A 26,585-nucleotide genomic window follows, 5' to 3' on the forward strand; every position below is an offset into this window, starting at 1 on the left:
AGCACATGAAAATCATATCAGATTACCGAGCAATAAAGATAAGCAAACCACGCAGAAATCAAGTTATAATGATACAAAATCAAGTGTCCTTCGGAGCGGGGCCCTTATCTTCCAATGGTACACCGCCTTAGATTACTCCAGACGCAAAGATGAAATAAACACCAAGTCTTTTATATTAACGCATCAACAAACGTACAGTAAACTAGGTCTCAGTGAGACTCGATGATCAAAGTTTAGTCTGAAACTAAAAGTTACATAAAAGTCCCCTTACTTAACGATGTTGTTCCTTTTTATAAAAGTAACGGCGGAGATATCTAGGTAACAAAATAAGTAAAACAACGATCCCTCAGGATCAAAGATCCTGAGGGGTTCGCCAAGCTGTTAATCTTTTACTTTTCTTTCCCTTTTTCGCCGAATTGGTATCCCTTCTTCCTTTCCTGGGTCATTCTGCTTCGATCTGCTCGATCTCGTTTGCATCCGGTTCCCTTCTAGAGGGACAACAGTTATTCCTCCTTTGTCTTTCCCTTTTGAACGACAGCTCTTCGTTTCCACCTTTCCCTGCATAGAAAAATGACAATTATCAGCGACTAAGATTTCCATGTTGATTCTCACACGTTTTAGTAGAATTCTTTATTTCTTTGAGTTCATGATGCGGAAAAGGTTACAAATGTTACTGAAAAGCCACTAAATTGTTTGTCAAAAGCATACCTTTCGAGTGCTCCACATCTGTACATTTGTTTAATGAATGAGGAAATTGAATTCATTGTCGCTGTGTGTGTCATTCCTTTTATGTGCTGAGTGATCTATAATTATGAATTTATGGCTTCTATGTGATAAACCATGATGAATGAATTCAAGTTGAATTTCTGAAAGTCTTTCTGAGTGATAAAAGACTTACCGTCTAGGTAGAATCCGTGTGATTCCAGTTGTATTTAATAGATGTATGTATAGGTCAAGTAAAGAACGAATTACGAAATCTGGAAGAATGGAAATAATACATAGAGCATTATGTATTCCAGTTCGAAGTGGTGTTAAGGAATGCAGAGGAGGATAGTGGTTGGACTGTATGAATCCGATTAAAGAAATCAGCGCAAAGCTCAGAGGTAGTAGTTTTAAAGAAGCACGCGGAAGAATAACTCAAGAGAAGAGTCATGCATAAAAAGTGAGGCAAGACAAAATGAAAGGCATAACTGCAGAGGTTCAGAGTCTATGGGTGTCTTGATCAGGGTTGAAGCGCCGTACTAAATCTTAGCCATCAATCTAAATCTCAATTGCTTATGTCACAGTCAACTGCAGAGGTTAAGTTTTTTTCAACCCGTGTGTTAGTTGAAGGGCCGCAAACCATTGGATCACTGTTGATGCTGACCGTTGGATTAATATCGCATCGCATCATTCATGAGTGAATGAACCCTGGCCAGGAAAAATTGCGATATGCGATGTACGATGATCGGGTGACTATCAACCATCGGATTGGGTAGAAGATCAACGACGTAAAGTGAAGCGCCTTGACAAAAAGGGAAAGTCAATGTGGGACCGGTTGCTGTTCAAATACCAATTGTTGTTCAATTGTTGTTCAATGGTTGTTCAATTGTTGTTCAATTGTTGAGTAGACCCGAGGAGTTTATGGACACGATTTTAAATATATTTGAGGTCCGGTCGTATGAATTCAGGTGGGACCGACGTTAGTTAGTGGATTATGTGTTAAAGCGTTGTTCGGTGATTGGTCGAGTTTTTGTTTAAACCAGCAATGTAAATGCTTCCGATCGGTATAGGTGGGCCATAACCCACACATTCATGGTAAGGTGACTATGAAAACCAGGGGCAGTTTTTTCTTGCGTCAATGGGATTTGTCGTCTTGTCCTTGAGAAATAAAGGCTTCTCCAATAGAATGGAAGGTGGAAACAAACACAGAGTATGCTAGTCCTAACTTAGTAAGAATGGAATATATAAGGCTACCATCTTCTTTCTTAACATTAACACCTTCCAAGAGAGGTCTAAGAGTCTTGAACTTGGACCAAAAATATTCAATGGAAGAAAAATTATTGGGGTCCAACGTAGGCAACTCATTTTCAAGTTGATGGGATCTAATTTCATTTTTAATTCCAAAAACTTTACTGAGGTGTTTCATTACTTCATTGGGGGTTCAATTTCTGCGATATGGAATCTAAGGTCTAGAGAAATAGACATCCCTATCAACCCACGTGCTTGGTCTCGCTTGTTTTCCTATTTGGCTTGAGTATCTTCATCTTTAGGTTTAGACTATTGGCCTAAGGCTATTCTATAAAGACCTTTAATTCTAGCATAGCCATTAGAAGTAGTTAGTGTTGTCAAGAATAAGTAGTCATGGATTTTCGATTTTAGAAGAAACTAAAGTTGTAGATGCTGAAAATAAGTGTTCTAATGGAAAGATTTTGAAAAATTAGGCCAATTAAAAAAAACGGCTTTCGGATGAAGAAGTTATGGTTTTTTGAAGAAAAGTTGTTGAAGATGCCGATGAACTATGTGAATGTTGGGAAGTGAATTATAATGTTGCATTTTAAAAAACATTCCCCCCCTGTCCAAAGTTAATCTAATTAGCTCACTTTAAAAAAAATATTACTTTATGTGACTCATTTTTATAAATAAGTGAAAGTCACTTTTACAATGGTACTTTATGAACTATCCACTAAATTGTAACTTAAATAAAAGATAAAAAGACTTTAGAATTATAAGTGACTCACTTTTTTATAATGGGTGAGAACACTTTTACATAAAGTAACTTTAAAACATAAGTTACATGTGCTTTTTGAAAAATTAACTCAACAAAAAGAAAGACTTGAACTCAAGGCCTCTATTCTCATAAAGTAACTTTGGACCAAGTGAGTTAGTTTAAAAGGTTGATAATTTATGGAAAGGAAAAGGGATTTTTTTTTTGCTTACTGACTTTGGAGTGTGTGCTTATTTGAAAACCCCATTTTTTGCCTACAAAACAAGAAAAACCACAAAAGCCAAAATGAGCAAGAAAAAACAATCCAATCCTTATGACTTAAAGTTAGATTTGACCATAAACTAAATATTTTTCTCAATGTTTCTGATTTTTTGAGATCAAACTAAGGCGCAGTGGAAAAGAGCATATGCATGAGAAAAATCCTTTATTTCTATTTTTGGTTTGCCCAGATCACACAGAGTCATGGGGCAAAGAGCATACACAGAAATGAAAGGTATAAATCCAGTAATTAAAAAATTTATAGAGGATTATAAACCGAAATAAACAGAGAGATAAATAATTATAACTGCAAATAAAGATTGTATATCTCCAGATCTTAGAAATGACATAGTTAGGGTTACTAGAAACCTTTTCACGTCAAACAAAAGGGGTTCCTCATTGGAACATATGCTCCTAACACAATAGAGTAGTCCTCTCGGCCCGAAAGCGGTCAGAAACAATAAATCTAGGAAACGACAGTCGTATGCAGTTGTCCCAGCTTCAGATTTGGATCAGCAACGAATGCGACCCTCGAATAGCTCTGATACCATGTAAGAATTTATAGGGTAAGTTCCTCAGATAGAACACCAAAGGACACCACTCACAAAATAACCATAGATCAATACACTAGTATTCTTGACGTGATTAAAGCCCTCAAAGAGGGAAACAATCCACAGCTTGAGCCAACGCAGCCACTTCAGGCGATTTATTAATGTAAAAGAACGAAAATTTACATAAGCTTCTCTCATGAACAGTCACCTAAAAAATGACCCTCCGTGCTCTTTAAATAGAGATCATGGACCAATCGAGTGTTAAGCCACGGATCAAGTGTCGGTAATACTAAGGAGGGAATGAATCGTCATATCACTTCATGTCTAGAACATATCATGACCGTCGGATTGTAAGTTACAAAAAGTACATACTAAAGAAACACATTTTACCTAACTATACACTAGATCAAGTTATACTTAATTATTTCCTATGTGTCAAAATATCCCAACAAGGCGTTCCTAAAAATCACCCTCAAAAGTGTGACACCCCACCGTGTTCCATGGATAACATTAGAGATAATGCCCTTGATGTAGCCATTGTGACCTTGTAGTCGAGACTACGAAAGTGGGCAGGTCCCTTCCTATGGTATCTGAGGGATCTGAACACCAACCCCACTCCCTTCCTTTCTGCATTGATTTCCTATTCACCCCTTCCTTCCCCAACATAGAAAAACCGTGATGGAAGAATCTCCTTCAGTCCAAGTATCTTTATGGAAAACATATTAAATTATTTTTCTCTGCTCTGCTGAGCACCAAACTGTGATGGAAGAATCTTCTTCAGTCCAAGTCTCTTCATGTGAAACATATTAAATTATTTTTCTTTTCTCTGTCGAGCATCATGAGCCCACTGAAAATACCATCCCCTTCCACGATATGCATTGAAATTATTACTAGGTTGAAAAATATCTTAATTCCATTATGCCTAACTTATACTATCACAAATTCCAATGCCTGCAACCACTTTCCTTTGAATTAGGCCTTTGTTGAAAAGCCAAAAAAAATCATGCATGCTTTTACACTATGGGGGCACAACTTTGAAATGTAATATGAATATTTCCAAGGGTCAGCTTAATCTCTTTCCACGCCCACACCATGGTTAGGAGTCGGGTTATCTCCCTTCATGCAATCCTTGGGGAGCATTATCTTATTTATGTAATAAAATCTATATCGAAATTTATCATATGTGCCTATTATAAGAAAAATAACAATTGTATCTACATTAAACTTTAAGGAAATAGCGAGAAAGTTTAAAAAAAATAAAAATTGTATATATATAAAGTTTTTTTTTTCTCTGCAAATACTAACTTCTATTAACTGAAAGGAAAATTATTTTTACATATGATCGAGGCGTAACAGCACTCGACAGAACATAACTGCCCCATTACAGACATGAGCTGGGGAAACCAGTTATAAAGTGCAGGAGACCAGAAATCAGACATAGAGAGAGACATGCGTTGCCGAGAAGGAGCACTGAGCTAACACAGAGATACAAAAGACTTTGCAACCCAGTATAAAAAGAGTCATCAAATTCCACCTGGGAGCCAAAAAAAACGATAGGACAATTGCATAGAAACCTAACCATAAGCCTGAAACCGAAGCCGAAACAAAAGGAGACAGTCCCAAGTGGCGTTACTTCTCCTCTGCTAGGTCATTGTCCTTCTTCTCAGCCTGAGCAGTATCGCCAGTCTTCAAACCTTCACTTCCGCTTAAATCACTGTCAGGGATATCTATGGCATGCTCCGCCTCGCCATGAGTTCTGTCCTCGGCTGCAGGTCCTGTGTCTTCGAGTGGAGGAGGATTTTTAAGAAAAGCTTCCTGTTCATCTTTCTCTTTTTCCCAATTTTCCATGTTGTCTTTGCCCGAGGAGTTCTCACTGCCTGGAGAGGGGACAGGGGCGATACAGGCCAGAGGGGAGACAAGGTTTTCCTCTTCCGAGAGTATAAGGGTAATGTGGGCAGTGACCTGGGTTCTGTGCAGATTGCTTTGAAATTTGAAGTGCGTTGTTTGAAAAGCACTGTTCGGCATAGGTTTCCTGCCAGAGCCAACAGAAGGTCCAGCATCATGGACAGGGGAGGGATTGAGCGAATCTGGCGCTGTTTCCATGGCATGACCAACTGGAGGTTGCAGACGGGTGTCACGACGCCCCCCAGAGCCATGCCGCTTGCCTAAAAACACCATGATGACAATATGAAGGTAGGACTCAAAAGGGTTATGGACGGGATGCCAACAGGACGGGGTCGGGTGAGGCAAGCGGGTTGCCCACTAGAGCTTGTGAACGACACCATAGTATGACAAAGCTTATAGACAGCTACTAGAATTGCAGATAATAACAGAGAGCGAGAATCAAGAACAGGGGAGAGATTACCCTTGAGAGGGATGACTTTAAGCCCGCAGCAATGCACCAGATTTAAGCCATCACCCACAGCTCCCGCAAACCAAGTTCTATCACCGCGCGACAGAGCACAAAGCTTGATGAATGAACCATGGATCGGCATGATTATAATCGGAGGCATATTGCGTCGATCAACGCAGAACTTAATTGAAAATCCACCACCCGATCTCGCATTAATACTCATTCCCTGCTCGCATGAGGTTACGTCCCGGGAGGCCACGCTGCTCTGCAGCTGGCGGTACTGGGCATTAACTTCATGCATGGAGAACTGTGGAAACAGTAATGCCACCCGGATCGGGGAGTATATATATAAAGTTATTCTCTATACTCTGCAACATTTATTATATATTTATTTTTCTATATTATTAAAATAGTTAATGTTAAAAGAAATTTGATTTTTTCTAATAAACTCGATATGGATCACAAAAGCCTCAATTCAACAATTTAATAATGTTTATTTTTTCCATTTTTCAATATTGCTACCAACTCTATCATCAAACTTTAAAAAAATGACATATCAAAATAATATAAGCATACATCAAGTATATTTTCTTTTTTTGCAAATATTCTTTATTCTTACTTATTACAAATCACTAAAAATATATATTTGCAAAATTATATCACAATAGAACAACATGATTTCAATGCATATGTAATGTGTCTCTTTGTTTCTTCATGTGTTCCCTTGTAATTGTTTCACAAAACAACATATGACAGAATCTAACTAATATAAAAAAATAGAAAAAATTTAACAATATTTAATTTTAATTTGTAGATGTCGTGTTTTGGTATAATTTTTAATAAAAATTAGAACAAAAATTAACACTTCATACTACTAGTGGACCCATGACGTGAAGAACAAATTGCGAAATCTGGAAGCAGGGAAATAATACATAGAGTATTATGTATTCCAGTTCGAAGTGGTGTTAAGGAATGCAGAGGAGGATAGTGGTCGGATATTATGAATCTGATTAAAGAAATCAGCGAAAAGCTCAGAGGTAGTAGTTTTAAAGAAGCACGCGGAAGAATAACTCAAGAGAAGAGTCATGCAAAAAAAGTGAAACAAGCCAAAGTGAAAGGGGTAACTGTGGAGGTTTGGAGTCTACGGGTGTCTTGATCGGGGTTGAAGCGCCATACTAAATCCTAGCCGTCGATCTAAATCTCAATTGCTTGTGTCACAGTCAACTGAAGGGGTTAAGTTGTTTTTAACCCGTGTGTTAGTTGAAGGGCTGCAGAACGTTGGATCACTGCTGATGCTGACCGTTGGATTAATATCACATCGCATCATTCATGAGTGAATGAACCCTAGCCAGGAGAAATTGTGATATGCGATGTACGATGATCAGGTCACTATCAACCATCGGATTGGGTAGAAGATCAACGACGTAAAGTGAAGTGCCTGGACAAAAAGGGAAAGTCAACGTGGGACCGATTGCTGTTCAAATACCAATTGATGTTCAATTGTTGTTCAATTGCTAAGCAAACCCGAGGAGTTTATGGACGCGATTTTAAATCTATTTGAGGTTCGGTCGTATGCATTCATGTGGGACTGACGTTAGTTAGCGGACTACGTGTTAAAGCGTTGTTTGATGATTAGTCGGGTTTTTGTTAAAACCACCAATGTAAATGCTTCCGATCGGTATAGGTGGGTCATAACGCATAGGTTCACGGTAAGGTGACTATGAAAACCAGGGAAATTTCCTTTAGGCGGTTTTTTCCTGCGTCAGCGGGATTTGTCGTCTTATTCTTGAGAATTAAAGGCTTCTCCAATAGAATGGAAGGTGGAAACAAACACAGAGTATGCTGGTCCTAACTTAGATAGAATGGAATATATAAGGCTACTATCTTCTTTCTTAACATTAACACCTTCCAAGAGAGGTCTAAGGGTCTTGAACTTGGACCAAAAATATTCAATGGAAGAAAAATTATTGGGGTCCAACGTAAGCAACTCATTTTCAAGTTGATGGGATCTAATTTCATTTTTAATTCCAAAAGCTTTATTGAGGTGCTTCATTTCTTCAACGAGGGTTCAATTTCTACGATATGGAATCTAAGGTCTAGAGAAATAGACATCCCTATCAACCCACGTGCTTAGTCTCGCATGTTTTCCCATTTGGCTTGATTATCTTCATCTTTAGGTTTAGACTATTGGCCTGAGGCTATTCGATAAAGACCTTTAATTCTAAGTAAATCCAAAATGTATGATAACCATTGGAAGTATTTGGTGTTGTCAAGAATAAGTAGTCATGGATTTTCGATTTTAAAAGAAACTGAAGTTGTAGATGTTGAAACTTTTCGATTTTAAAAGAAACTGAAGTTGAAGATGTTGAAACTAAGTGTTCTAATGGAAAGATCTTGAAAATTAGGCCGATTAAAAAAAACGGCTCTAAAAACGGCTTCCGGATAAAGAAGTTATGGTTTTTTGAAGAAAAGTTGTTGAAGATGCGATGAACTATGTGAATGTTGGAAAGTGAATTATAATGTTATATTTTAAAAAACATTCCCCCCCTTTCTAAACTTAATCTAATTAGCTTACTTTAAAAAAATATTACTTTATGTAACCCATTTTTATAAATAAGTGAAAGTCACTTTTACAATGGTACTTTATGAACTATCCACTAAATTGTAACTTAAATAAAAGATAAAGAGACTTTAGAATTATAAGTGACTCACTTTTTATAATGGGTGAGAACACTTTTACATAAAGTAACTTTAAAACATAAGTTACATGTGATTTTTGGAAAATTAACTCAACAAAAAGAAAGCCTTGAACTCAAGGCCTCTATTCTCATAAAGTAACTTTGAACGAAGTGAGCTAGTTTAAAAGGTTAATAATGTTTGGAAAGGAAAAGCGATTTTTTTTTTTGGCTCACTGAAGCTTTGGAGTGCATGCTTACTTGAAAACCCCATTTTTTGCCTACAAAACAAAAAAAACCACAAAACCCAAAATGAGCAAGCAAAAACAATCCAATCCTTACAACTTAAAGTTAGATTTGACCGAAAACTAAATATTTTTCTCAATGTTTCTAATTTTTTGAGATCATACTAAGGCGTAGCGAAAAGGAGCATATGCATGAGAAAAATCCTTTCTTTCTATTTCTGGTTTGCCCAGATCGCACAGAGTCATGGGGCAAAGAGCATACACAGAAATGAAAGGTATAAATCCAGTAATTAAAAAATTTATAGAGGATTATAAACTGAAATAAATAGAGAGATAAATAATTATAACTGCAAATAAAGACTGTATATCTCCAGATCTTAAAAATGATGTAGTTAGGGTTACCGGAAACCTTTTCGCGTCAAACGAAAGGGGTTCCTCATTAGAACATATGCTCCTAACACAATAGAGTAGTCCTCTCGGCCCGAAAGCTGTCAGAAATAATAAATCTAAGAAACGACAATCGTATGTAGTTTTCCCAGCTTCAGATTTGGATCAACAACGAATGCGACTCTTTAATAGCTTTGATACCATGTAAGAATTTACATGGTAAGTTCCTCAAATAGAACACCAAAGGACACCACTCACAAAATAACCATAGATCAATACACTAGTATTCTTGACGTGATTAAAGCCCTCAAAGAGGGAAACAGTCCACGACTTGAGCCAACGCAACCACTTCAAGCAATTTATTAATGTAAAAGAAGAAAAATTACATAAGCTTCTCTCATGAACGGTCACCTAAAAAATGACCCTCTGTGCTCTTTAAATAGAGATCACGGACCAATCGGGTGCTAAGCCATGGATCAAGTATCAGTAATACCGAGGAGGGAATGAATCGTCAGATCACTTCATGTCTAGAACATATCGTGACCATCGGATTGTAAGTTACAAAAAGTACATACTAAAGAAACACACTTTACCTAACTATACACTAGACCAAGTTATACTTAATTATTTCCTATGTGTCAGAATATCCCAACAAGGCGTTCCTAAAAATTACCCTCAAAAGTGTGACACCCCACCGTGTTCCATGGATAACATTAGAGATAATGCCCTTGATGTAGCCATTGTGATACTTGTAGTCGAGACTATGAAAGTGAGCAGGTCCCTTCCTATGGTGTTTGTGGGATCTGAACACTGACCTCACTCCCTTCCTTTCTGCACTGATTTCCTATTCAACCCTTCCTCCCCCGACATAAAAAAACCGTGATGGAAGAATCTTCTTCAGTCCAAGTATCTTTATGGAAAACATATTAAATTATTTTTCTCTTCTCTGCTGAGCACCAAACTGTGATGGAAGAATCTTCTTTAGTCCAAGTCTCTTCATGGGAAACATATTAAATTATTTTTCTTTGCTCTGTCGAGCATCGTGAGCCCACTGAAAATACCATCCCCTTCCATGATATGCATTGAAATTATTACTAGGTTGAAAAATATCTTAATTCCATTATGCCTAACTTATATTATCACAAATTCCAATGCCTGCAACCACTTTCCTTTGAATTAGGGCTTTGTTGAAAAGCCAAAAAAAAATCATGCATGCTTTTACACTATGGGGGCACAACTTTGAAATGTAATATGAATATTTCCAAGGGTCAGCTTAATCTCTTTCCACATCCACGCCATGGTTAGGAGTGGGGTTATCTCCCTTCATGCAATCCTTGGGGAGCATTATTTTATTTATGTAATAAAATCTATATTGGAATTTATCATATGTGCCTATTATAAGAAAAATAACATTTGTATCAACATTAAACTTTATGAAAATGGCGAGAAATTTTTAAAAAATATAAATTGTATATATATAGTTATTCTCTATACTCTGCAACATTTATTATATATTTATTTTTCTATATTATTAAAATAGTTAATGTTATAAGAAATTTGATTTTTTCTCATAAACTCGATATGAATCACAGAAGCCTCAATTCAACAATTTAATAATGTTTATTTTTTCCATTTTTCAATATTGCTACCAATTCTATCATCAAACTTTAAAAAAAATGACATATCAAAATAATATAAACACACATCAATTTTTTTTGATTTTTTTTCACATATTCTTTATTCCTACCTATTACAAATTACTAAAAATATATATTTACAAAATTATATCACAATATAACAACATGATTTCAATGCATATGTAATATGTCTCTTTGTTTTTTCGTGTGTTCCCCTGTAATTGTTTCACAAAACAACATATGACAGAGTCTAACTAATATAAAAAATAGAAAAAAATTAACAATATTTACGCCGTAAGGCGTTCCTTTATGAAATGAACTACCCAAACTGCTTACGTGTAAAAATATGTGCCATTCGATTTTGTTGTTAGACGATTAGGTAATCGTTAACCATTGATCTGAATTGAACCATGCCAGCCGTGACGCTTGTTACTGGGTCGTTCAACATTCCACGATGTTTACGCTGTAAGGCGTTCCTTTATGAAATGAACTACCCAAACTGCTTACGTGTAAAAATATGTGCCATTCGATTTTGTTGTTAGACGATTAGGTAATCGTTAAGAATTGAACCATGCCAGCCGTGATGCTTGTTACTGGGTCGTTCAACATTCCACGATGTTTCGTCTCTCTGGCTCACTCTGTATCGGAATATGCAAGGAAAATTATAGGAAGACATCCATTCAACTCCTATACCAGGGGTTGCCAATGGTCTGGGTAAATTGTTCTACTACCTCGGATTTTGTTTTCAATTGTAATGTCATGCGGATGGATGTTTACAGTCCTGGGGTTTTACATTCGCTTTGAAGATGACAGTGTGGAGTCTGCTAAATCTGCGAGGCAGTAGAATGTGAAGATGGTTTCGGTAAGAGATTTAGACTTTTCTGTTACTGTTTCGAGTATTGTCAAGTTTCCGAGCTCTGCTTCTATAACACGCTGCTTATGGATTTGTCTTGTTCCACATGATGGGATAAATTTCAGTCTATTAGAGTTTACTGTATCATGTACGCTCATTTCTTTTGCCATTAATTTTGTCTGCTTATTGTTTAGCTCGTGTAATTTACCTGCAGATTAGCAAACATAAGCGGCATCAAGATAAACCTGCAGCAATAGAGATTTGGGAGACGCTAGATGCATAGAAGATGGTTGGCTGTGGATAGATCCCTCATCATTCAACCATTTTTATTCACCGTGTCATTGTGCAAGATTGTAAGGGCTTTAACCGTAGAGATAATGCTTTTTTTTTTGGGCGGTTCTTGCTTGTTTGGTTTTGACGCGATTTTTATCCGTATCAATGTGCTGCAGACACTGTGCTTCTCTGTCAAAGCCTTTGCACGGAATTTAGTAAAAGGTTACATGATACACGTGACGAGGACGAAGAATAAGGACGTGCAATGTACTGATTGGTGAATGGTATATTCATTTTTTTTAAGGTATGCTACTTACTGGTTCTGCGCGCTCTTCGACAGCCTCGAAAGGAGAAAACATTCTAATTCGATTTCTCAGTCTCTGCAGTTACATATTCTGAAGGCATGCTTGTTTTGCCCTTGCGATTTTATTTTGTATTTTGTGGTTGTATGGAGGGCAGAAGAGTCGTTAGAGATAAATTCTGTGTAGCCCATTGTGAATGGAGGTGAAGATATGAATTTGTTTTTCAATTTATAATATATTCAGATATGTTATTGTAATAAATTTGTACAGTGAATTTTCATCAAAACCCCTTTTCTTCAGTGCAGCTGTTCGAAATCGCAACAGCTTTACCTTTAGAGATGATGCTTTTATTTTCTTGGGCAGTTCTTGTTGGTTGATTTTGGAACAGGTGACGAGTACGGCTCGGCAATGAGAAAGATGAGACGGGAAGCTTTGGTTTCTGTGTTTTTTTTTCTCTGTCTGATTTACCTTCGTATATGTCCATGTGATTTACCTTCCCATATGTCCATGCGAATCAATAGGACACCATGTTCTTTTTCAATTTTTTTTTAGCTATGTTTAAATGGTTCAGTGAATTTGGAAATTAGATGACACGTGCGATGAGATAGGAAGAATTCGAATGTGCAATTTGATGGTTGGTTTCGTACGTTCTTGCGGCTCATTCATTCGTTGAGGTATGCTGGTTACTGATTCTTCTTTTTATTCGTATACCCTTTTGCCGTTAAAAAAACAGAAATCATTCAATAATTACGCCGTAAGAAGCCAAGGTCTGATCAAAATTTCTGTGGTTTACCATACCCCTGATGCCAAGGTGAAGGAGATGCTCAAGAAGCCAGAGTGTATTACTATCGAGAGGAAGAGCAAGGACCATGCAGAGATATTCAATAAAAGTAAGTTTTCCTTTTCCTATTTAATTTTCCTGCGTCCATCTGACCCCACAAACACTATGGGTGGAATTCTCAAACTTAATGCTTTGTTGCAGGAGGTAAGGTGATCAAGATTTATCGGAATTTTTTTTCAATTGTAATGTCATGCGGATGGATGTTTACAGTCCTGGGGTTTTACATTCGCTTTGAAGATGACAGTGTGGAGTCTGCTAAATCTGCGAGGCAGTAGAATGTGAAGATAGTTTCGGTAAGAGATTTAGACTTTTCTGTTACTGTTTCGAGTATTGTCAAGTTTCCGAGCTCTGCTTCTATAACACGCTGCTTATGGATTTGTCTTGTTCCACATGATGGGATAAATTTCAGTCTATTAGAGTTTATTGTATCATGTACGCTCATTTCTTTTGCCATTAATTTTGTTTGCTTATTGTTTAGCTCATGTAATTTACCTGCAGATTAGCAAACATAAGCGGCATCAAGATAAAGATGCAGCAATAGAGATTTGGGAGAAGCTAGATGCATACATGCGGGCTAGGAGGTCGGCCTCAATGCTTCTGCCAGCGGTTGCTCTAAACGTACGGTTCTGCATCAAACCCCATTTTCTCTTCAAAAATTACCATTTTTTTACTTTTTGTGAGACCTTATGGTTTCCTTCTTTGTTGTTTTGACAGTTGGTGAAAACAACACCTCTTCAGGTTTAGTTTTTTTCTTCTCCTCTTTACTAATAAAGTTTTTGTTTGTTCTCTTGGCATAAACATAGATATTTTTTATTTCCGATTTTGTTGTTAGGGGCTTGAATGAATCAGATGTGAGAGTTAGCTACAAAGACACTTGGATCAGAATCTGTTATATAATGTGATTTGTGGTTGTGGGCATGCAGGATCTGCTTCAGCTCCTAACGCTAACACTTCTTCTGCCAGCAGTAAAAAGAGAGCAGTATCTTTGCAGACTATTTATGAGATATTGCATCTGCTGGCTCTCCTTCTGCTTGGACTGGCTGCCCAAGTATACCAGTAGCAGTTTCAGAATATAATTTCCGCTATTTGGAAGGACTTAGGTGTTTACTTGGTTCAGTGAGTAGTAGAGCTGCAATTCCTTGTCTTACTTGGATATTCAGTGTTAGCAATAAAAGGTCAAGTTTTATCTTCATTTTATAAGTCAGATAGATGGCCTGGTTTTGGAATTGAATTATTGTGCTCTACACCTCATATTGTCCTATAGATGGCCTGGTTTTCCTAACATTCTCACGTTATGTTTTCCAATTTCAATAAAATATAAAAGAATCGCCTAGGATTTCATTTGTTTAGGTTTGATTTTGTAGGGACCTGTCTTGGTCCTATCAGAAAAGAATCTTTTAGGATTTCATTTGTTTAGGTTTGATTGTGTAGGGATCTGTTTTGGTCTTTATAATTAGATAGCTTTGGGAGAAATATTGGACAAATAATATTTATGATGTGTGTATAGATGTCTCTTAATTATAATTTATATCAGTCATTTAAGAAAATGAATGTAACAGTAGAAGAACGAAGAATGGGGATGTGGCCTTGTGTGAGGGAATGAAGGAAGAAAGAAAAAACCTCCTACCCTGCTCCTGGCTTTGATTTTGTAACTAAAGCAACTAGCTCTAAGTGCCCTCCTTCAATTGCTACCTGAGTGTTCGATGTGGAAAACACTTACCAGATCCTAGTAAGACAATAGATGTCGCCTTGTGTGAGGAAAATAAGGAAGAAAGAAAGAACCTCTTATCCTCCTCCTGCCTTTGACCTTGTAACTCAATAAACTAGCTCTGAGTGCCCTGCTTCAACTGGTATGTGAGTGTTCGGTGAGGGAAACAAAAAATTCTCTTACGAGATCCCAGTAAGACAATAGCATAAGCAACTACTTTGGCAGATGGAGACTACAAAAGGATTGCGATCTAATTAATTAGTATTATGTATCAAAGAGCTAGCTTTGAAATGCCTTGTAGACCTGGTTCTATGTCAATCTCGATCTAATTAATTAGTATTATGTATCAAAGAGCTAGCTTTGAAGCACATGGATTAGGTAGTTTTCTATCCTATTATTATAATGTTGCAAATTCCAATTCACAGATACTCTTGAGCTGCTCAGCTCAAAGCAGATTGGAATGGTCATATGCAACTGAACGTTGTTTACATCACTAGGTAAAGGTAGAATATACCCTTTTTTCCTGGCAACAAAATACGGTATAGTATTAGACACTATTTGGAATTTGCTCTATACATCCTGCTTGTTGAATTGTATCCACTAAAAGGCCCTTGTTAGGTGGGGCCTACATTTGGTGCATGTAAATGTCAGGTAAAGGCTTTTGAGGGCTTACTTACCTCATAATGTTGTTTAGAATGATGTAAAATTTGAAGTTCTATGCACTAAAGTCCTGAAACAATTGTCATAGGCAAGTTAGAGGCTTCATCGCTATAAATTGAGAGTTTTTTGGTGAGATGGTTAAGTCTCTATCTCGCTATAAATTGTGAGAAAGTTTTTGGTAAGATGGTTCTATTGGCTGAAACTTTTACATGCGAATTCGTTGTAAATTGAGAGTTTTTTTGGTAAGATGGTTCTGTTGGCTGAAAACTTTACATACGAACTTGCTATAAATTTAGAGTTTCTGATAAGATGGTTATGTTGGCTGAAATCTTTATATGCCCTATTTTCCAGGGTTATCTTATACTTGATTGCTTTGGCTTGTATCCAGTACATTCCAAAAAATACTATTCAAAAGTGCCTGACTACGTCTTGTCCAAATTCCTTTTGCTTTTGTAGGGTGTGTCAGCTTCCATCTGACAAGCATAAATATTCTCACCGAAGACATCTTTTACTACTTGATTTTACAGAGTTTAGTCTGCTATATAATGCACAAATTATGTGAACTTCCTATCCTGTTATCACTTAATTAAGATTAGCATAAGCATGTTGTAGCATTGATAAAGTGGGGATTCTTTTAGAAGCTGTAAGGTGATCAAGATTTATCAGATTTTCTTTTCAATTGTAATGTCATGCGGATGGATGTTTACAGTCTTGGGGTTTTACATTCGCTTTGAAGATGACAGTGTGGAGTCTGCTAAATCTGTGAGGCAGTGGAATGTGAAGATAGTTTCGGTATGAGATTTAGACTTTTCTGTTACTGTTTCGAGTATTGTCAAGTTTCCAAGCTCTGCTTCTATAACACGCTGCTTATGGATTTGTCTTGTTCCACATGATGGGATAAATTTCAGTCTATTAGAGCTTATTGTATCATGTACGCTCATTTATTTTGCCATTAATTTTGTTTTCTTATTGTTTAGCTCGTGTAATTTACCTGCAGATTAGCAAACATAAGCGGCATCAAGATAAAGCTGCAGCAATAGAGATTTGGGAGAAGCTGGATGCATACATGTGGGCTAGGAGGTCGGCCTCAATGCTTCTGTCAGCGGTTGCTCTAAACGTACGATTCTGCATCAAACCCCATTTTCTCTTCAAAAATTACCATTTTTTTACTTTTTGTGAGACCTTATGGTTTCTTTCTTTGTTGTTTTGACAGTTGGTGAAAACAACACCTCTTCAGGTTTAGTTTTTTCCTTCTCCTCTTTATTAATAAAGTTTTTGTTTGTTCTCTTGGCATAAACATAGATATTTTTTATTTCCGATTTTGTTGTTAGGGCCTTGAATGAATCAGATGTGAGAGTTAGGTGCAAAGACACTTGGATCTGAATCTATTATATAATGTGATTTGTGGTTGTGGGCATGCAGGATCTACTTCAGCTCCTAACGCTAACACTTCTTCTGCCAGCAGTAAAAAGAGAGTAGTATCTTTGCAGACTATTTCTGAGATATTACATCTGTTGGCTCTTCTTCTGGTTGGACTGGCTGCCCAAGTATACCAGTAGCAGTTTCAGAATATAATTTTCGCTATTTGGAAGGACTTAGGTGTTTACATGGTTCTGTGAGTAGTAGAGCCGCAATTCCTTGTCTTACTTGGATATTCAGTATTAGCAATAAAAGGTCAAGCTTTATATTCATTTTATGAGGCATATTCCCACACATATCATTTTCGGTATATAATATCAAAATCTCTATCTTATGCACAATAAAATCAGTATCAAATAAATTAAAAATTGTAGTGCTTCCTTTAAACCAAAATTTGAATTTGAAGCCATGAAAACATTGTATTTAAAATAAATTGATAGCATGTCCCATCAACCCTGTTCGGAGGCAGATTACCAGTGGCAGTTTCAGAATATAATTTCCGCTATTTGGAAGGACTTAGGTGTTTACTTGGTTCCGTGAGTAGTAGAGCTGCAATTCCTTTTCTTACTTGGATATTCAGTATTAGCAATAAAAGGTCAAGTTTTATCTTCATTTTATGAGTCAGATAGATGGCCTGGTTTTGGAATTGAATTATTGTGCTCTACACCTCATATTCTCACATTAGGTTTTCTTAATATTCTCACGTTAGGTTTTCCAATTTCAATAAAATATAAAAGAATCGCCTAGGATTTCATTTGTTTAGGTTTGATTTTGTAGGGACCTGTCTTGGTCCTATCAGAAAAGAATCTTTTATGTTTTCATTTGTTGAGGCTTGATTGTGTAGGGATCTGTTTTGGTCTTTATAATTAGATAGCTTTGGGAGAAATATTGGACAAATAATATATACAATGTGTATAGATGTCTCTTAATTATAATTTATATCAGTCATTTAAGAAAATGAATGTAACTATCAACACCAACATGAAAAATTCCCAATGGAAAATACATATGGGGTATATTTAGATCACAATACCATATCACATATATATTTAATCTATGCTTTTCTTCCATCCCAATGGAAAATACATCTAGGTTATATTTAGATTCTCATTTATTTAAAAAATAAAATATTTGCATTCTTCAATTTATGCCTTACGGCGTTTCCTTTGCAACATTTGATGCAAATACTAATTATTTTAATTTGTAGATGTCGTGTTTTGGTATAATTTTTAATAAAAAATAGAACAAAAATTAATACTTCATACTACTAGTGGACCCATGACGTGAAGTCGAGGTCGGGGCCATAAGCAGTTTACGCTTGTCGTGGAATGCGAAGGGTTCAAAAATCTGACTTATGACTATTGTTCCACAACTTGTAACAACAATGGATAGGCAAAAATGTATGCATTAAATAAGTCAGACTCCTCCCTTACCAATAAAATTCTAAATTCCTTCACTAATGGGACTTCAAGTGGAATCCTGCTAGCGTTCCCTTTCGTTCTTCATTTGTACATTGATCACAAAATTATTATTAATATATTTTATACTCATTTTAAAATAATATTAAGAATTTTATTTTTATTTTTATTTTAAATAAAAAATGCCATATAAATAAAATAAAAATATTTAAATTATTTATAAATAAAAATAACTTTTACTCCATTTAATTTTTGTTAATCATAATGTGTCGAATTAAAATACAAATATTTTGTATTTATTTGATCAAACCATTCAAGTTCTGTCCCGATGACTATAAAACATTTAAATGCAAAGGACACAATAGCTCTTGTTACGATGTTATCATTGTCTTGGAATGTCACCACGTTGGATGGTTACATGCATTAATTTTGGATTTTGAATTGTGTTTTGGTTTTCTATTAAATATGTGACATTCCATTAAAGGTATACACAAGTTGGGTTTAAACTCGTTCAATCCATTGTTATGGCGTCGCTCTGACTATGGGTAGAACCCGACTGGTGTTCCTCTCCCCATGTGACCACACATAAGGTCGATATTCGTGATGTGGTTGCAACCACAGTGGCGAAAAAAAAGAACAGAGTCGACTTCCAACTACCGCTATAGCGAGACTCACACAATTAAATAGTGAATTATGTGCTTATCTCGATTCCTCCTTTACGGAGATCCTTTCCTTTATGGCACTGTTAATTAGTACATTGCATCTATGCGAAAGCAAGGCGGTTGGGGCCTGTTGGATATAAAAATCTTTGGGACTGCACTTCTCTGTAAAACCCTCTGGAGAGGCATTTTCGGCACCTCCCCCTGGAGTGATATTATCCGCCATAAATACCAAAAAGGTCGTGGCATTGAGTTCTGGTTCAGGTTTCATACAATTGGGTTGCAGCATGGGTCTGCCATATGGCTTAGCTTCAGACGGGTCCAGCGTTACTTCCTCAGCAATCTCAAATGGCAAATTCACTCAGGTCGAAAGGTTCTTATTGGCATAGATTCTTTTGCAGGTTTCAGGGGTAATTCTTTTGTTCCTTCTTCTTTCCTATTCCATCTACACAGAGCTGGCCTTTTCTCATGGGACAGAGTTATCAAAGATTGGACAGACCCCTCTCCGGTGCTCATGGACGCTCTCGACATTGGCATTCCTCTGGATCTGTCCCCACAATGGGACATTCTCAAAATCTCTCTCCTTCAGGGCGGTTTTGTGCGTTCTGCTGACGATGACCACTTGGTCTGGTCATTATCTCCTTCCTCCTCTCAAGCAATTGTCAAGGACATTTATATGGATCTTATATCATTCTCAAACAGACTAATTTGCAAGCATTTTCCAGCACTCTGGTGGAATCTAGGCTGCCCCCTCAAAGTGACCTTATTCACGTGGCTGGTGTTCTTCAACAAAAATCTGACTTGGGAGTCCCTGCGAAAGCGCTCTTGGCATGGGCCTAGCCGATGCACCCTCTGCAAGCTGGAGGAGGAAACCAATTTTCACCTGTTTTTCAAATGTACTGTTTCCCAACAAATCTGGTCCGATCTAGCACAGCTCTTCTCCTTTCCGCACCTTTGCTTCATTTCTGTTGATGCAGCTTTTGCATGGTGGGGTAGACAGATTGCCTCCCTTCGTCCAATCCTTCCCATCGCTTTATGGAGCCTCTGGAAATGGAGGAACAAAAAAAATTTTGACGACTCAAACCTCTCCTCCATATATGTCCTATCTCTTTTCTCCAAGTCGCTGAAGCTGAACCTTTGTGGTTTTTTGTCTCTATTTACATGGCTGGCTATGTAGGCAGCCCCTTTTGGTTTTCTTCCTCCATCTTTAGTTGCTACGTATTTTGACTATCAGTCTTCTCTCAGGCGATCTTTGCAACAAATCCATCAGATCTATTATTTCTGTCTCTCTTTTCAGATGATCTTCCATCGATCTTTAAACAGATCCATCATATCTATTTTGTATATATTGCCTCAATATAATATAAAGCTTTTTCTTTCTGAAAAAATCTATGCGAGGAATGTAGACTTTAGTGTAAAAAAAATTAGAAATGTTCTGTTAAAAATAGAAACAAGAAATTCCAATTTAATTTGTCTTTGAATTAAATTGAAATTCTATTTTCATAACAACTTGTAATAGTTAACTAAGTTAATTTGACTTAGTTGGCTTAGGAAATTTGAGTTGGAAATCTATTTGGAGCCATGTAGAATGATACCTAAATTTTAAGGGCCTAGGTTGAGTTCTTTTGAGTTGAAATTAATTAACTCATTCTAATTGGGTTAAAGTCAGTTAAACTAGTTCAAATTTTTGGAAGAGCTAATAGGAGGTCTAGTAGTGGGGACATGCACCGGTGCATCCTCAGTGTCACACCAGTTAACTAAAAAATCACTCATAAATAACTCATGCATGTCAGTTCAGAGGAGGACCCAGTTGCGATTAGAGTTAAGGGAAAGTGTACTATCAATTGTATAATTTTTTGAGTCGTACAGATGGTGCACGCAATCAGTTGAGGGCCTATGAATGGATTGCACAGTCATGGGTTGAGAATTTCCCAATTAAATATGGGCTAATTCTCTCAAGAATTGCGCAAGGAAGTAGGGGCTTGGTAGGTAGAAAAATTGGCTAAGTGTTGGCTTGAGCTGGCTTGTGAGGAAGAGAGTTAGATTGTACTAGTGCAAGAATTTTTCGTGTTGAGAAAGCATTGTATTTTTTTCTAAGATCTTCTCTCTAATGCAATATAGATAGTCGAGGTTTTTAGCAATTTATTTCCCCAAAGAAATATTGTGTTATGTGCGATTGATATTTTTCCTTTTCTGCTTATTGTTTTCATCGATCAATGTTGGTTTCCGCTGAAGAGTAGAGTAGATTCTTGTCTTATGTTTTAGCATATCACATAAGATGTTGAATCTACAGTAAAAAAAATCTACATGGTATCGAAGCTAAAGATAGTATAGAAGAGGATAATTTGAGTTTGTTGTGTAGGTGAAATTGAATTTGCAATTTCATAATTCAGAGTCAGCAATATGTCATTCTATGGTTTGAGACTTGAGTATGCCTTAGAGGGCAACTCAAATTACATAGCTTGGAAGGACAATATGGAGGCAGTTATGGAAGATAATGGCCTCAAGGAATTCATAGATCATGATATTCCAAAGCCTCCATCATTTGATGCTAAAGATCTAGCTGAATGGAGAAAGCGTGTGGCAAAAGCGAGAAGGATTATCCTGGAAAGAGTTCGATATCACAGTGTCTCAAATCTCCACAGTAAGGACACTCCATTTACAATGTGGAAGGCATTGACAGACTTGTTTCAAAATAGCAGTGACCATAGGAAGTTGGCACTAAAAGAAAAACTCAGAAAGATCAAGATGGAGAAGGGTGACTCAATTCTGAATTATTTGGCCAAGTTTACTCAAAGTTGGGATGAGCTTGGAAGTGTTGGGATTACTGTTTCCGAAGACAATATGATGATCCTAACACTTCTAGGACTTCCCAAGAGCTGGTACGGTAACCAGGACTCTATTAATGGGAGTAAAAAGCTACCAGAGTGGGAGTGGTTGTAGTCTGACTTGATATAGGAAGAGATTTGGCGGAACACAAGAGACAGTTCCTCATCAAAGCATGGTGATGAGGAGAATTGTGCCTTAGTAGGTAAGGCAAAGAAAGGGAAGGGAAAATCATCCCATTCCAAATTAGATTCTTGTCAAGGTGGCTTGGAAGTGTCAGGATTACTGTTGCCGAAGACGATATCGTGAGCCTAACACTTCTAGGACTTCCCAAGAGCTGGCACGGTTACCAGGACTCTGTTAATGGGAGTAATAAGCTACCAGAGTGGGAGCGGTTGTAGTTTGACTTGATATAGGAAGAGATTCAACGGAACACTAGAGACGAATCCTCACCAACGCATGGTGATGAGGAGAATTGTGCCTTAGTGGATAAGGCAAAGAAAGGGAAGGGAAAGTCATCCCATTCCAAAATAGATTCTTGTCAAGGCGGTAAGAAGAAGGACATGTCGAAAGTCAAGTGATTTCACTGCCACGAGCTAGGAAATTTTTCCACAAAGTGTCCGCTCAAGAAGGTTGGTAAGAAGCCCTCAGGAGGAGCAGTAGGTGAGGCTCCTACTTCACAATTTGAACTAGAATTTATCCTCACCTTTTGTATGGTGTCATCAATGATGGGCAGTGTGTGGCACTTGGACAGTGGAGCTTCTTTTCACATGATCAGTAACAAAGAGATCTTCAATAACTTGGGGAAGAAGGATCTCCAGATGAATATCAAGATGGGTGATGACGGGAGGTATAGCGCTACCATGATCAGTACAGTTACCTTTTAGAGGGAGTCAGATTCTCCCCACTTTGTGAGATGTTATGTATGTTCTTGATTTGAAGAAGAACTTGGTATCTGTTTCCATGTTGGAGGATAGAGGCTATGATGTGATATTTAGTAAGGGTTGTAAGATTTCCAAGGAAATATGGAAAATAATTTTAGAGGTTTTGGGTATGAAGAAGAAGATAGTTCATATCTCCTTTGAATATACCCTCCAACATTGGATCGATAAGTTTAAAAAGCTTTTCTCCCTTCAATTTTTGTTGCTTGGAGAATCTAGTTACTAAGAAATAGGGTTACGTTTAAAAACTCAAATATCAGTATAATTCAACAATCTTTGAAGATAGTGCCATATTTTATGGAATATAATCTGAATCAAAATAGAAAAAATCTAAGAAGGATCAATTTCCCAATTATATCACAATGTGTTCTGGTTGGTTTTTTTGATGGATTTTCTCAAGGGGATAGATGTAGAAGTGGGGGGGGGGGGAATAATTAGAATGATAGGAAATAATTTTCTACAGTTCAGAATTGGTATAGGGAGAGGAACAAACACAAAAGTTGAATTAATTGCTTATTAGGCTCTTAAGTTTCTTACTCATTTGAAAAATATAAAATGCATACAAATTCTTAGAGATTCCAAATTACCAATAGATTGGTTGGCAGGTAAAGTACACTTGGAAGTTCTAAACTTAGCTCTTGGAAATTCAAAAATGTGGAGATAAGGAATCACTTCAAGGAAATCAGTTTTCAACATCTCCAAAGGGAGCTAAATACACCAACAAACCTTTTACAAAAAATAGCTCTTTCGATGGACATAGGTTTCATTTATTAAGAAGAATTCACTAGCATCGTTGTGCTAAGTGCACATTTTGTGCTTATATACTAGTCTGGACGTTTTAGTTTTTTTTCAACATAACCTACAGTTGTTTATGGATTTTTTTCGCAATGCTAAGGACTTCCCTCATCAATCTTCTATACCTCATAGACTTCCACTCTGCATGGTTTTTCAGGGTTCCTCTGATATCATTTTAGTTAGTACTATGCTTGGATATAGTTTGTGGTTTTTGCTTGGGTCTTATCAACTTCATGCACCTTTTTGGGAAGTGTTGTATTTCTATCATTTGCAATCATGTATATGTATGTACCTTTTTTCTATTCTCGGTTAAAAATAGAAAACAAAAAATTCTTTTAAAAAAAAGTATGACCAATAATTAACTATTAAGAAATGAGTGTTCTTACTCCCTTCAAACTCCCTTTGGTGGTTAACATGCATTGAGATAAAAATTATTATGTCGATTGGCATTTCTATTTTGGAATAGATTTTATACAATATTAATTTAATTATTAATAATTATAAAGTGGGTGGTAGAAATTTAACCTCCGTGAAATACTATATAAAAGTGGTCGTGTTCCTCCTCTCATATAAAGAAATTATATCTTGAAACCAGTGGTCCTTGTAAAGTGGCAATGTGCACAAAAAATGGAGATATTCATCTTTGTATTAGGGATAAAACATTTTCAATCCTTGATGACATGCAGTGGAAATAATCGTTCAAAGTAGGTTCACCGAGATGAAATTTTACTCGGGAGTCGAGTCCTTCAAATCTTGAAATAGCTTTGGATTTGTTATTTTCAATTTACGATTCATAATTATCTTGGAGTTAAAATTTTATCACAAGCAATGAGCATAATCAAGATCTCTGCTCCAGAGAATATGATTTTGGAGAATATTACATTAAGAAAAGGGATATATTTTCAATTTATTTGATGATTTTTTTAATTTTTTTTAAATTCGACATTTCATTAATCAAAAGAGGTATTACAAAAGATTCCTTTCTGCCATATTCGTCTTCGTGTGGGGAAACCGAACTAGTAGGACACACAAATGATCTTAAGGTTGTATAAGCCTCACTTAACTAGATTGTTAGTAAAAAAAAAGAGGTTATCAAAATACATTTGTTGTGCTAAACAACGATTGACATACAAAAAAAAAATAAGGATGCAATTGTTAAAACGCTTCATCTTCTAGGAAGAGGGAAGATGTGCATAATGTTGCACTTCACTGAGTGCAAAAACCCTTGATGAACTAGAAGAGTGAGACCATTGGTGAGTAGAGAACGTAGATAACCATTCTCAAATATAGAAACCATGACAAGAGCATGACCTTGACCATGAGCACCTCGACCATATATTTTGTGACGAGCACCGAAACAACGAGCATCTCGACTACGATCACCTTGACCACGAGCACCTCAACCAAATCTTCGACCACCTTCTTCATGACCATGAACTTGACTACTATGTCCATGGATTCATTTCTCTTCCATGCAAAATTGTAAGCCACTAGCTCTCTAGCAAAAGGTAGAAGAGTTGTTGATTATTATATTGCATAGTTGAGACCCTGATCTACCTAGAACTCCAAGGTGCCAAAATGTGTAACGCTAGCTTGAACCCATCATTGTCTGGCACCTAGTGGAACAATTAAGCTTCCAATGAAAGACCCCCTGCCTGTAGTGGGTGAATTCCTCTATGAATTTACTTATGCCACTATAGTGTTTGATGGATGGAAAGGAGGTACTTGGTGACAGACGAACGATCAGATTGAGGTTGATCATCCAAAATTAACCCCATAATTCCCAGGCTGATGTAGGAGTGTGTTGGAGGCGAAAGAGGAGGTGCAGTGATATAAAGATGCACCATCCTGGAGAAACCCAAAGGACGCCCAAGGATGGGCTAGTTGATGTAAACATAGCACTGAAAAAAACCATTCACATGGAAATTGAGGGACGACACATCCTCCAACCGAGAGAGATAGATAATACAAATATTTTGAAACCCTGGGAGGTCTAAATATCGAAGTTGTCAGTCTCTAAGACTACCTTTTGATCACAAATCAAGGAGCCTTTCCATATCATTACAATTCACCATCATTTTCCTATAACCTAGAGAAAAGAAAATGTACTTTCCCATTGAGTCCGTTAATGACCACAGTGTGTGAGGAATTAACATAGTGTACATGTACATTGGGATATGCATACGACGGGGCAGATGGTTGATATAACCATTTATGTGAATCATTAGCATGACGCTTGGCCCGTACTCGCACCTGATGTGGGAGAACTTTATTTGATGATTTTTAATTTGAACTACTTGCGGTATTTCTATTTTTATCATCTATTTTATAAAAAAAAATTGAAGAAACGACACCCGTAATTTTATTCATCATGAAGGAAAAAAAATTACATTTTTCTTACACTATTAAAATTCCAGAAATACACCTCACAACATTGAGCCAATAAGAAAAAACAACTATAAAAAGCACATACAATAAGAGAAAAAAGAATTTAAGTGTGATAATTCTCACATAACTTCCCTTTTTTCCTTTTTTTTGCACTTTCTACCAACCATCAGAGATTGGTTCAACAAGAACCAATGCTAATTCTCTTTCTGTTCCCATTTCTGAAGCTTCTTTGTCTGAGTACGAGATCTCAGATACGTGAGCTCTTTTTGTGCCCCAATTCTCTTCAGGTGCCCAAAAACCATAAAACTCAATACCCTTCTATATAAGGGTTGGTTACCATGATTAGCCTAAGCATCCAATTATGTTTGGAAAGGATGTCTCTCCATAGTATCTTCTTGTTCTTCTTCTAAGAGTTGATGATCTGAAAATTTCCATCCTTTTGGCCTATTGGCTTGCCTCTTTTCCTTCTTCAGTTTCCTTTTAGCTTGAGGACATGTGTTCTGCAAATGTCATGTTTGGAAGCATATTTGACATCCAAATGTTGTGTTCTCGTAATCTAAAACATGAGACCACTGAATCTTTTTATGTTTTAATATTATGTGATCTGGTAGGCCTTTTCTAAGGTCTATCTCCACGAATATTCTAGAAAAAATTAAAAGCCTTTTCTCTACCCTTTCAAGGTCCATTTT

General features: G+C 36.8%; 1 long non-coding RNA gene across 1 annotated transcript; it reads left to right on the forward strand.

The window, feature by feature from the left end:
* The first annotated feature begins 12,125 nt into the window (after positions 1–12,125).
* LOC149228526 (uncharacterized) lies at positions 12,126–13,694 on the forward strand. Its single transcript, XR_016247212.1, has 3 exons — positions 12,126–12,915; positions 13,053–13,375; positions 13,581–13,694. It is a non-coding gene; the product is annotated as an uncharacterized LOC149228526 (long non-coding RNA).
* The last annotated feature ends 12,891 nt before the right edge of the window (positions 13,695–26,585 follow it).

Source organism: Pinus tabuliformis, chromosome J, assembly GCF_031772625.1.
Source record: "Pinus tabuliformis cultivar Carrire ecotype Pingquan chromosome J, CPIR1, whole genome shotgun sequence".
Lineage (NCBI taxonomy): Eukaryota > Viridiplantae > Streptophyta > Pinopsida > Pinales > Pinaceae > Pinus > Pinus tabuliformis.